Below are 10,843 nucleotides of genomic sequence, written 5' to 3'. Positions count from 1 at the left end.
GGCTCGTGCGCCCAGGGCCAGGCGGGTCTGCGGCGCCCGGGGCGCCTCGGCCCCTTTTGAGGCCCTGGTGGGCTCGGAGCCAAGACGCGCGCTCCAATCGCAGAGCAGCGTGCACGCGCGCACACGCGCGCACGCGCATGCCCCTGCCCCTCCCCACGGCCCCTCCCCTCCCACCCCTCCCCTCCCCACCGGCCTTCTCCGCAGCCCTCGCGCCCCCTCCCCCGGCCGCGCCGCGCCGCCTCCCCTCCCCCAGCCCGCGTGCGCTCGGGAGGGGACCTGCACGGGTCCCGGCGGGTGGCGGTGGCGGTGGCGGTGGAGGCCTCTCTCCTTGGAACCGGAAGGGCTGTGTCCACCCTCCCCAAGGGGCCCGCGCCTCCTAGGGGCTCGCTCCGCACCCACGGAATCAGAATCAGACCGTCCCCCGATGTATGTGCACAGTAAAGTCTGAGCATCGTGGTCCCGGGTGACGTTCACCCCCCGTCCCGTCTCTCAAGCTTCCGTCACTGAGTCACAGCACGCTGTCTCCTAACGACGAAGCCCGGCCGCGGGGCCAGAGTGTGTCACGCGCTCTGCCCGGCCACCCGTTCCCTGGCCAGGAGCTTGCTGGCGGGGCCCGCGGGGGGCACATCCGCCGAGGGGAGACACCGGGACAAAGCCCCGACCTGTGAGTCCGCACGGCCCCGGGCTGCAGTGTCCTTCGCTGCGGTCGTCTCTGCCCGCTCCCTCCCACGCCCTGCGGTGAGGCCCTGGCAGCGCGCGGAAGGCGACCCCAGCCCGCTGAGAGCGGCCCCCCGGGTTTCACGGCCGGCCGGGCTGTGCTGAAGTCCCTCGTGCCCTGGGGGGTACGCCTTCCTTCGGAGCGCGAAGCCCCTCGCGGCCCGGCGCGGGCAGCTTGGCGCACAGGGCGCGCTGCGCTCCTGGAACTGAAGGCGGGCTCGCGCTGAATTCTTGGGAACCCCTTGGAAGCCACGCCCGCTGTTGGCGCAGATTTCTGGGCTCTTCTCAAAGGCCTGTACACTGGCCTGGTCGCTGGCGCCCGATCCTGCCTTGCGCGTTCCCAGGGCGTTTGCAGAAGGCGCCGTCGGGCACAGACCTAGGCACGCTGCCAGGCTCTTTGGCCTCTCCCCGGTCCCGGTTCACAAAAAGGGCTGGAGCTGAGACTGAGGTGACAGAGAGACCACTGACGTCAAGACCTGTGTGTGACCAGCTCCTTGACTCAGCCACAGTTGGTGTCTCTGGGCCTTGGTTTTCCCATCTGTAAAATCGGGCTAATTACTGGAGTCGGCCTGCTGGGGCCGCTTTGAGCAGGGATCGTTCCTCGAAAGGACTCAGACCCGCGCAGGGCGCAGGTGAGCAACCATTCCCACCCTCGGCTTTACGCTTGAGGAAACTGAGGCCGGAGGAAAGCTCGGGACGTGATGGCGAATGAAAGCCAGCCTGGGTTGCTGCTGTCGGGCCCTCGCTCTGCTCCGGTTCCCTGAGGCCTGTACACGTGCTCGTCTTGCAATCACGGGGAGACGCTTCTCGACAGCTCCGCGGCAGGTCCATCGGCTGAAGCTCCAGCGGCCCAGGCTCCCGCTCCAACGGTCCGGACGAACTTCTGGGCACCGTGGTCTCGGCCTCCAGCAGCGAGGAGTGACGGCGTGGAGCGCACGCCGGGCAGGAGGAACGTGTCTCTGGTGCGCTGGACGGTATCTCGGAGCTACAATTCCCCCTCCGTCCTCCAGAGCCCGCTTCCCTGACCTGCTTCCAGGAATCTTGCTTTTGCCCGTTCGCTTGTCTCCTTCTTCCCCACACTCTGCCTCTGCTGTATGATTTGTTTTAAAGATTTTACTTATTTATTAGAGAGAGAAGCATGAGGGGGGTGCAGAGGGAGAGGAAGAAGCAGACTCCCCGCTGAGCAGGGAGCCTGCGGGGGGGGGGGGGGGGGCTCGGTCCCAGGACCCCGGGATCATGACCTGAGCTGAAGGCAGACGCTTCACCGGCTGAGCCCCTCTGTTGTGTAATTTTCTAAAGATCACCTTTGTTGACATCACTCTTATGTTAAAAATGCTTTGGTTCCTCCCTAATTCTTAAACCGTTAATTTGAAATTCTCCCATGGAGCACTCTGATGTGACACTGGACAAATTTCCAGGCGTATACTTCCCTCCATAAATGTTATGTTTCTGGCCTATTGAACTGGCTCCATCACCCAAAATCCACCCACTGAGGTGTCAATTCTTGACATTTTAGGTAAAATCTGAGCCAATACTTTGGGATCCTTCCTGAAAGATTTCTTGATATGTTAATGACCTATTTTTATTCAAAATGATAGAACACAATTTTATCAAACGAGACTTCGGAGGTAACCTCTGAGTAACCGAGTCACAGATCAGATCCTGAACAGCTTGACCAGGCTCTGAATTGGACCCAAGATAGGCCTGCTGCCTTTCACAAGTAGCCGAGGGCAGCAAAGGGTGAGACTCAGATCAGTTTGTCTCAGTCACTGTTTCTGTGACCCAGTCAAGATGGAGCAGTTTTTAAAGGACATAAGCGGGAGTCCTAAGGGAAGCAATGATCTGCACCAGGTTCTAGGGTGTTGTGGGCTGAACTATGTTCCCCCCAAAAGATACATTGAAGTCCTAACCCTCTGTACCTTGGAATGTGACCTTATTTTAAAATAGGATAAAATAGGATTGCTGCCAGTGTTATTAGTTAAGATGAGGTCATAGTAGAGGAGGCTCTTCGTAAGAAGAGCGTCGTGTGAGGCTGTCCCGTGAAGACGGGGACAGAGATTGAAGTTAGGCTGCCACGAGCTAAGGATGGTCTGGGGCCACCAGACATGGGAAGAGGCAAGGAAGGCTCCTTCCCAACAGGCTGCAGAGGGAGCAGGGCCAAGGAGATGCCTAGCTTTCAGGACCGCGAGACAATACATTGCCATGTTCTCAGCCACTTAGTTTGTGGCCCTTTGTTCGAGCAGCTCTCAGAAACACACAGTAAGCTTCCACTCAGAGATAAGAACTCCATTCTCTCTGACTGCTTTCCACTTTCTTCCATTCCCTACTGTCTGTCCCCATGCTCACCACAAGGTTCCTTCAGTCTCCGTCTCTTTGATCAAAAAGGAAACAGAACTCTGTATGGCTTCCATACATGCCTTCATCCTAGTTCCAGAACAAAACTACTTCTTTGTTTACCTGAACCCCAACTTAGAGATTCGAGTCTCTGCTACCTGAAAGATTTTTCGGTTCAGTCCATCTTCCCAGGTACGTGGGGGCCGCCCTCGCCTGACTCCGGGGATCTCCTTCTCTACCCTGCAGGTGACAGACACAGGCTGCTGTTGTGGTCCACCACGTTTGTACCGCCATTCTGGTGTATTGTAAACCGCCTTTCCTCATTCATCATCTCATATCCTCCTCACCACCAGAGCACAGATGCGGCCGGAGAAGCAGCTTTCCCTCAGTTTACAAACGTGAGAGTACGATTTAAAAATATAAAGTTACTTGACATCAAATCTAAATTTTTGTTTTTTAATCTCCTTTGACGTCTTTAAATGCATTAACTACACGTATTGAGAATTGGAGGAGAGTGATGATTTTGCTGTATTTTGTTGTTGTTGCTGTTACATTTTTTAAAAAAAATATTTATTTCTTTTAGAGAGAGTGCACAAATGGGAGGAGGGGCAGAGGAAGAGAATCTCAAGCAGACTCCCCACTGAGCACTGAGCACAGAGCCTGACTCTGGGCTCGATCTCATGACCCTGAGATCATGACCTGAGCCAAAATCGAGAGTCAAACACTCAACCCACTGAGCCGCCCAGACCCCCCTGCTATTACATTTCTGTCCAAGTCTCTGTGTACTATTGCCTTGTCCTTGAGGACGCCTTGGATCCAGGCTGGCTATGGCCCTAATCCAGAGCCTTCTCGAAGGCAGCCAGTCCTGAAACAACATCCTCCTGGAGGCTTTGCCCTGCTGCCCACATTCCCACCTTCATCTGCTCCACCAGATAATTCTAGTGTTTGGTGAGGCAAAGGGGACAGCACGTACAGAGGAATGTGCTCCTTCCCAGGGAGTGCCACTGTCCATTATCCCCACCTTCGTGTTCCAGGAAGATGCCCCCGAGTCCACACACAACCATGGGTGTCTGAGACAACGTGGGCACCCACAAGACCTAAGCAACTTCTCTGCCATAGAACCAGCCATCCTAGAGCTTCTGTGACTTGGCCTTTCTCCTCCCTGCGAAGGAAGGAATATGTCATCTCATCAACACGCAAGTCAAAAATCCAACTATTACCTGGGGCAGGGGTTTGGGACTATAAGATGACCACCTTCACTGCCTTTGACACTTCATATCTTTTAATATTTCCACATCTTTTAAGAGGTGCAGATCTCTTGGTGATTTAATTTGACCAACCTCCACCTTGAGAAGACTGGGGAGAAAAATTATTGGCTGAGAAAACTCTAAACTTTTTTTTTTTTTAAAGATTTTATTTATTTATTTGACAGAGAGAGATACTGCGAGAGCAGGAACACAAGCAGGGGGAGTGGGAGAGGGAGAAGCAGGCCTCCCGCCGAGCAGGGAGCCCGATGCGGGGCTCCATCCCAGGACCGGGGAATCATGACCTGAGCCGAAGGCAGACGCTGAACGACTGAACCACCCAGGCGCCCCACTCTAAATTTTTAATGCCTGAATGTTTCAGTTTCTTCAATTCACATATGGCCTTTCAGAGGCCCAGAAAGTGGAGCGATTGATCCTTCTGACCTTGGGTAGCCTTACCGAAAACACAAGCACTGACCTCTGTCCCTGTAGCCATCAAGTCAAGTCAGGGGCAACAAACCAAAGCTGAGAAGCGTCCCTTCTTCCTGTGAATTCTCACTGCCAACGGTTCACACCGAGCTCTAGCCTAGGAGGTCCCTGCAGCTCTCAGCCTATCTCGGGGCAACTCTGCGTCTGCCTGGATCTGACCTGCAAAAGCAAAGTCAGTAGAAACAACGGATGCTGGAGGAATTGGGTGCCAGAGTGAGAATGGGGAGAAGTTAGAGGAGAAATAGGGGAGTGATGAAGGGAGAGGAGAGATAAAGGGAAGAAGGAGGGAAGGAAAGAACAAAGTATGATGGACAAAAAGGGAGGAGAATCAGTCTTATTGACTCTGTGTTTAGTAGTATCAGGAATATTTAGGTAGATTTTCTTACTGAAGCATCACCAAAATAACCATCAGGTTAATATTTTCTCCATCTTATAAGTAAGGATATAAAGACAGAGTAAAAATAAATAGCTTCTCAAGTTACAGACCTAGTAATATGTCAAGCTGAGATTCACCCTCAACTATGTTCTGATCCCAAATCCAGACTCTGTGGTAGCCTAAATAATAGCCCCCAAAGATACCAGGTGTTAATCCCCGGAACCCAGATGTTATCTTTTATGGCAAAGATTTTGCAGATGTGATTAAGTTAAGGATCTTGGGATAAAGGGATTATCCTGGATTATCTGGGTGGGCACTAAATACAATCGCACATATTCTTAGGGGAGGAAAGCAGGGGAGATTTTACTAAGAAGGCAGGAGAGATACGACAGCGGAAGCCAGAGGTTGGAGTGGTGCCAGAAAGGGGTCATGAATCCTTCTTTCAGTTTCCCACAACATGATCCTCCTTTCCTTCTGAGTCCTTGCCAGAAGCAGCCTTTAATATGCATATTTCTGCAACAGTTAGCTCAAGGCATTCTAGGCTTTTTCTATCATACACCTCAAGATTCTTCAAGTCTCTACACATAACCCATTTTCAAAGCCACTTTGGGATATATATATAGATAGATATATAGATATCTATGTCTATTTATTTATATCTATATTTATCTCCTGTTAAGTATACAAATAACTACATCAATATATCTGTATTTATGTTTATATATAGAGAGATAGACAGAGAGAGATTTATTATAAGGAATTGGCTCACCTGATTATGGAGGCTGAGAAGTTCTAAGATCTGCTATCAGCAAGCTGGGAACCCAGGAGAGCTGATGTAGTCCCTGTCTGAGTCTGAAGGCTTGAGAACCCGGGGAGCTGATGTTATAAGTTCCACTCTGAGTCTGAAGGCAGAGGACTAATATCCCAACTCAAATACACCATTCTTTCTTACTCAGCCTTTTTTTCTATTTAGACCTTCAACAGATGAGATGACGTCCACCCACATCATGGAGAACAACCTGCTTTACTCATTCTACCAATTTAAATGTTACTTGTATCTGGAAACACTCTCACAGACTCAGAAATAATGTTCAACCAAGTATATGGGCACCCCAGGACTCAATCAAGTTGACATAAAATTAACCATCGTGGTAAATGCATTATGGAGATTGATTATGTAAACAACATCTTTCTCTTCATATATTTAGATAGGTAATATGTATCTCTGTTTGATCACACCAGTAATATACCATATAATTATATAATTCAAGAGTGTGGATATAGTGTTATAAAATTCTAAGGTCTTTACATTGCCTAGAAAGAGAGGGGGAAAAGGCAAAGTATTCATGACTAGAATCTGATATATCCCAGGTGCATTTTGTAATCTAAAAGAACGATCAAAGTGTATATAACCACCAACCTTATGGCAGTGGAGGAGGGGGAGTAAACATATACCAAACAGTTCAAAAGAAACCTAGAAAGAGAGAATATGGGATAGAGAACAGAAGAGAAAAATTTCACACCTAACACAGAAAAATATATAATGCTTGAAAGTAAAAGGATGGGAAAGAGTTACTAAGCATAAATAAACCAAAATAAAATTAGCTGTGTTGTTTTGAGATAAGGTAGACTTTAAGAAATGGATAGCCAAGGATTTAGAGAAAGTTTTTGTAATGATTAAGCATACAATTCACCAGGAAGATAATAGTTACTGTAAATTTGTAAGCACCTAATAACATAACTAATAATATATAAATTAAAAATTGACAGAAATCTGCAGAGAAAATAAATCTGCACATCACAGTGGAAGACTTTAACATACGTTTTTTAGTAGTAGAACAAGTAGGAATGAGTAATGATAGGTGAGATTTAATCAGTGTGTTTATCAAATTAGACCTAGCAGACATATATAGAACATCCAACAACTGCAGGGTACAAAATATTTTAAAGCAAACTTGGAATATTTACAAAAATCGACCATATGCTGGGCTACAAACCAACTATCTATACATTTCAAAAGACTGAAATGATACAGACCATATTCTCTGACCACAGGCAATTAATCTGTTATTCAACTAACAAATAACTAGACTATTCCTATATGCATGGAAACTAAAGACGATACCATAAAAAAATGTATGTTTATAAGATGACATCAGAATGGAAATTATAAAATATTTTTTCCTGGAAAAAAAAAGTTTTATGCTTTGAAAATACATCTCACATTGGTTGGGCCTCTGCCTCAGAGTAGGGGCCTCCAACGCTAATAGCTTTCCAATGTGTCCTTGATTTCCTTCAGATAATGGGCTGTTTTTCTACCTCTCCTCCGTTCTTATGTCCTCCATGGCCTGCTTCTGGACTCTAGGAAGTATTTTGAGCTGAATGATAAATAAACTATGACGGCAAACATTCTGGGCTGCACACATGGGATGCATGGAGGAAATTAAAGAAAATGAAAGGAAGGAACTGTTAAGGGTAGAAGCGAGAACTAATGAAATAGAAAAGAGGCTGATTTAATAAAAAAAACTTTTTAAAAAGATTACTGTTACTGGTAACTCTGTGGCAAAGTGATCAAGAAAAACAGAGAGAAAGCACAAATAGCTAATATTAGAAGTGGAAAAAGAAAGGGCCTAGCTGGCTCAGTTGGTGGAGCATGTAACTCTTGATCTTGAGGTTGTGAGTTCAAGCCCCACGTTGGGGGTGGAGTTCCCTTGATAATAATAAAAAAAGAAATGGACAAGGAGACATCACCTCAGATTCTACAGGGGGTAAGAACACATATCATGAACAATTTGCTGATGAATATATGAATTTATGAGTTTAAATGAAATGGGCAAAATAGTAAAAGGATATAACTGTATCTTTTCCATATTTATTTCTGTAATAAATACAAAATATGAACAATAATTCAATGCTTAAAGATATTTGATTTATTTTTAAAAAAACTTCCACAAAGAATTTTCCAGGTATAGATGACTCCACTGGTAAATTCTACCAAATATTTAAGGAAGGACTAATCATGAGCTTACAAAAAATCTTCCAGAGGATAACAAAAGAAAGAGTCCTGAATCATGTTATGAGAATAGTGTAGCCATACTGTCAAAATGTGACAAGGACATTACGAGAAAGAAAAACCATAGGCTCAATCTTTTTCATGAACGTAGTTGCAAAAATCCTATACAAAATCTTAGTAAACCAACGAAGCAATATAGAGTTGTATTTCTCCCCCCAGGAAAGCAAAAATGGTTTAACATTCAAAGTCAAGCAATTAATATACCATTTTAGCAAAATAATGTCACATGGTCATCTCAATATGTACTTCAAAAAGTATGTGATAAAATTCAGCATTGGTTCATATTTTAAACTCATAGCAAGCTGAGAATAGAAGAGACCTTTTCTACCTGATAGAGGATCTAACACAGATCCACAACAAATATCATACTTAATGGTGAAATATTTCATCATTACCCCCTGAAATAATAGTCAAGGAAGGGATGTCTTTGTTACTCCTCAATTCAATAATGTATTGGCAGAATTAGATAGTGAATTTAAGGCAAAAGAGGGAAATTTAATGTACAAAGATTAGAAACAAATGAAATTGTCATTAGTATACCCTGTGAACATACAATTTAAAAAGAAACTAGCAATAAATTATTAATATTTTATGACTTTAGCAAAGTTGTTAGATAAAAAATTAATACAAAATTCACTATATTTCTATATACTTTTCATAAACCACTAAAATTAAGCTTAATTGTTAAAAATAACATAATCAAATACTCAGCAGTAAAGTTAGCAAAAGGTGTCCTAGATTGCTTTGATGAGAAATGTAAGTCTTAACTGGTACATGTTTGAGGAGTCCTAAATTAATTTTTAGTATACACGTTAATGAATGAGTCAATGATGTAAGAATGTCATTTCTACCCAAACCATTCTGTAGATTCAATGCGATCCCAAGCAAAGTCCCAAATTTCCCAAATTCCTAAATTTCTGTGGAATTTGAAAAAATGATTAAGAAATTTCAATGTGGCTAGAATTGAAGACACAAGAAACAACACAAGTGTTAATGAGGATGCGGAAAATGCAGAACCCTCTTACACTGTTGGTGGGAATGCAAGCTGGTGCAGCCACTCTGGAAAACAGTATGGAGGTTCCTCAAAAAGTTGAAAATAGAGCTACCCTATAATCCAGTAGTTGCACTACTGGGTATCTACCCCCAAAATACAAAAACACTAAATCAAAGGGATATATACACACTGGTGTTTATGGCAGCATTATTTATAGTAGACAAGTTATGGAAGCAGCCCAAGCGTCCATCGATAGATGAATGGATATAGAAGATGTGTTGTTTCTCTCTCACTCTACACACACACACACACACACACTCACGCATACACAGGAATACTACTCAGCCATTACCAAGAATGAAATCTTGCCATTTGAACTAGAGGGTATTATGCTAAGTGAAATAAGTCAGTCAGAGAAAGACAAATACCATAAGATCTCATTCATATGTGGAATTTAAGAAACAAAACAAACAAAGAAGAAAAAAAGAGACACATCAAGAAACAGACTCTTAACTCTAGAGAACAGACTGAGGGTCACCAGAGGGGTGGTGGGTGGGGGAATGGGGGAAATAGGTCGTGGGGATTAAAAGGACACTTCATGATGAACACTGAGTAATGTATAGAATTGCTGAATCACTATATTGTACACCTGAAATGAATATAACACTGTATGTTAACTATACTGGAATAAAAATATAAAAACTTAAATATAAAAAAACCTGGAAAAAAAGAAATTTAAATACAAGTGCAAATGGTCAAAAATAGTCAAGACTTTTGAGGGGGGGTAGGAGAACTTGCTTATAAAATATAATTGCACATTAAAAGCTACATTAAACATTGCTAATTTTAAGGACGACCAGAGCAATGGAAAGAAATAGAAACAGACGTACACATCGGAACACTTGACTTATGACAGAGCACGCTGCAAAGTAATAGAAAAAGAAAGGATGGTTTTTTAAATAAATAGTGACAATTCAATTGGATATCCATCAGGAAAAAAATTAAAATATTACCTCTACCTTATGTCATATACAAAATCTCTGTCCATTCAAGTCTTTGACCTCACTTCCAAAACAAGAAATATAAGAGACCCAGATAAATAGCACTGATTGAGGAAACAATGAGACAAACAAAAATATGGGCTATGCCTCGGGACAACTGGACTTGTATCTTCAAAGATGCCCTAAAAAAAAGCACTTTAGTGGGATGGTTCTAGATTTAAAGTAAAAGATGTGAAAAATACATTAGCAATCAGTATCAAAACGTGAACCTTGAATGAATCCCAGTTTGAACGAAAATTATAGTCAGTTTAGGAACTGTTGGATGATTTTGATTATGGAGTGAATGTTAGAAAATTTTAGAGTTTTTTTACTGATATTTGAGGAGGAATCAGATATCTTTTAGGTAGAAAATATTTTTAAATGACTAAAGAAACTTATGAAATTCTGCTCATCCAATTCATCAGAGTGCAGGTGCTTATAATATTTTGTTCAACATATGTAGCTATTATGCAGAGGGGTTTGTCAGGATCACAAGTACATAGATGTGTCAAAGAAGGAGATAATACATTTAAAATACGTGTATACTATTTATTTAGTGGGAGAAAATAATAATTT

The sequence above is a fragment of the Mirounga angustirostris genome, unplaced genomic scaffold (genome assembly GCF_029215605.1).
Source record: "Mirounga angustirostris isolate CCGP_5_RB_7025 unplaced genomic scaffold, mMirAng1.0.hap1 SCAF_8, whole genome shotgun sequence".
Classification (NCBI taxonomy): Eukaryota; Metazoa; Chordata; class Mammalia; order Carnivora; family Phocidae; genus Mirounga; species Mirounga angustirostris.
Note: the sequence above shows the minus strand (reverse complement) of the source record.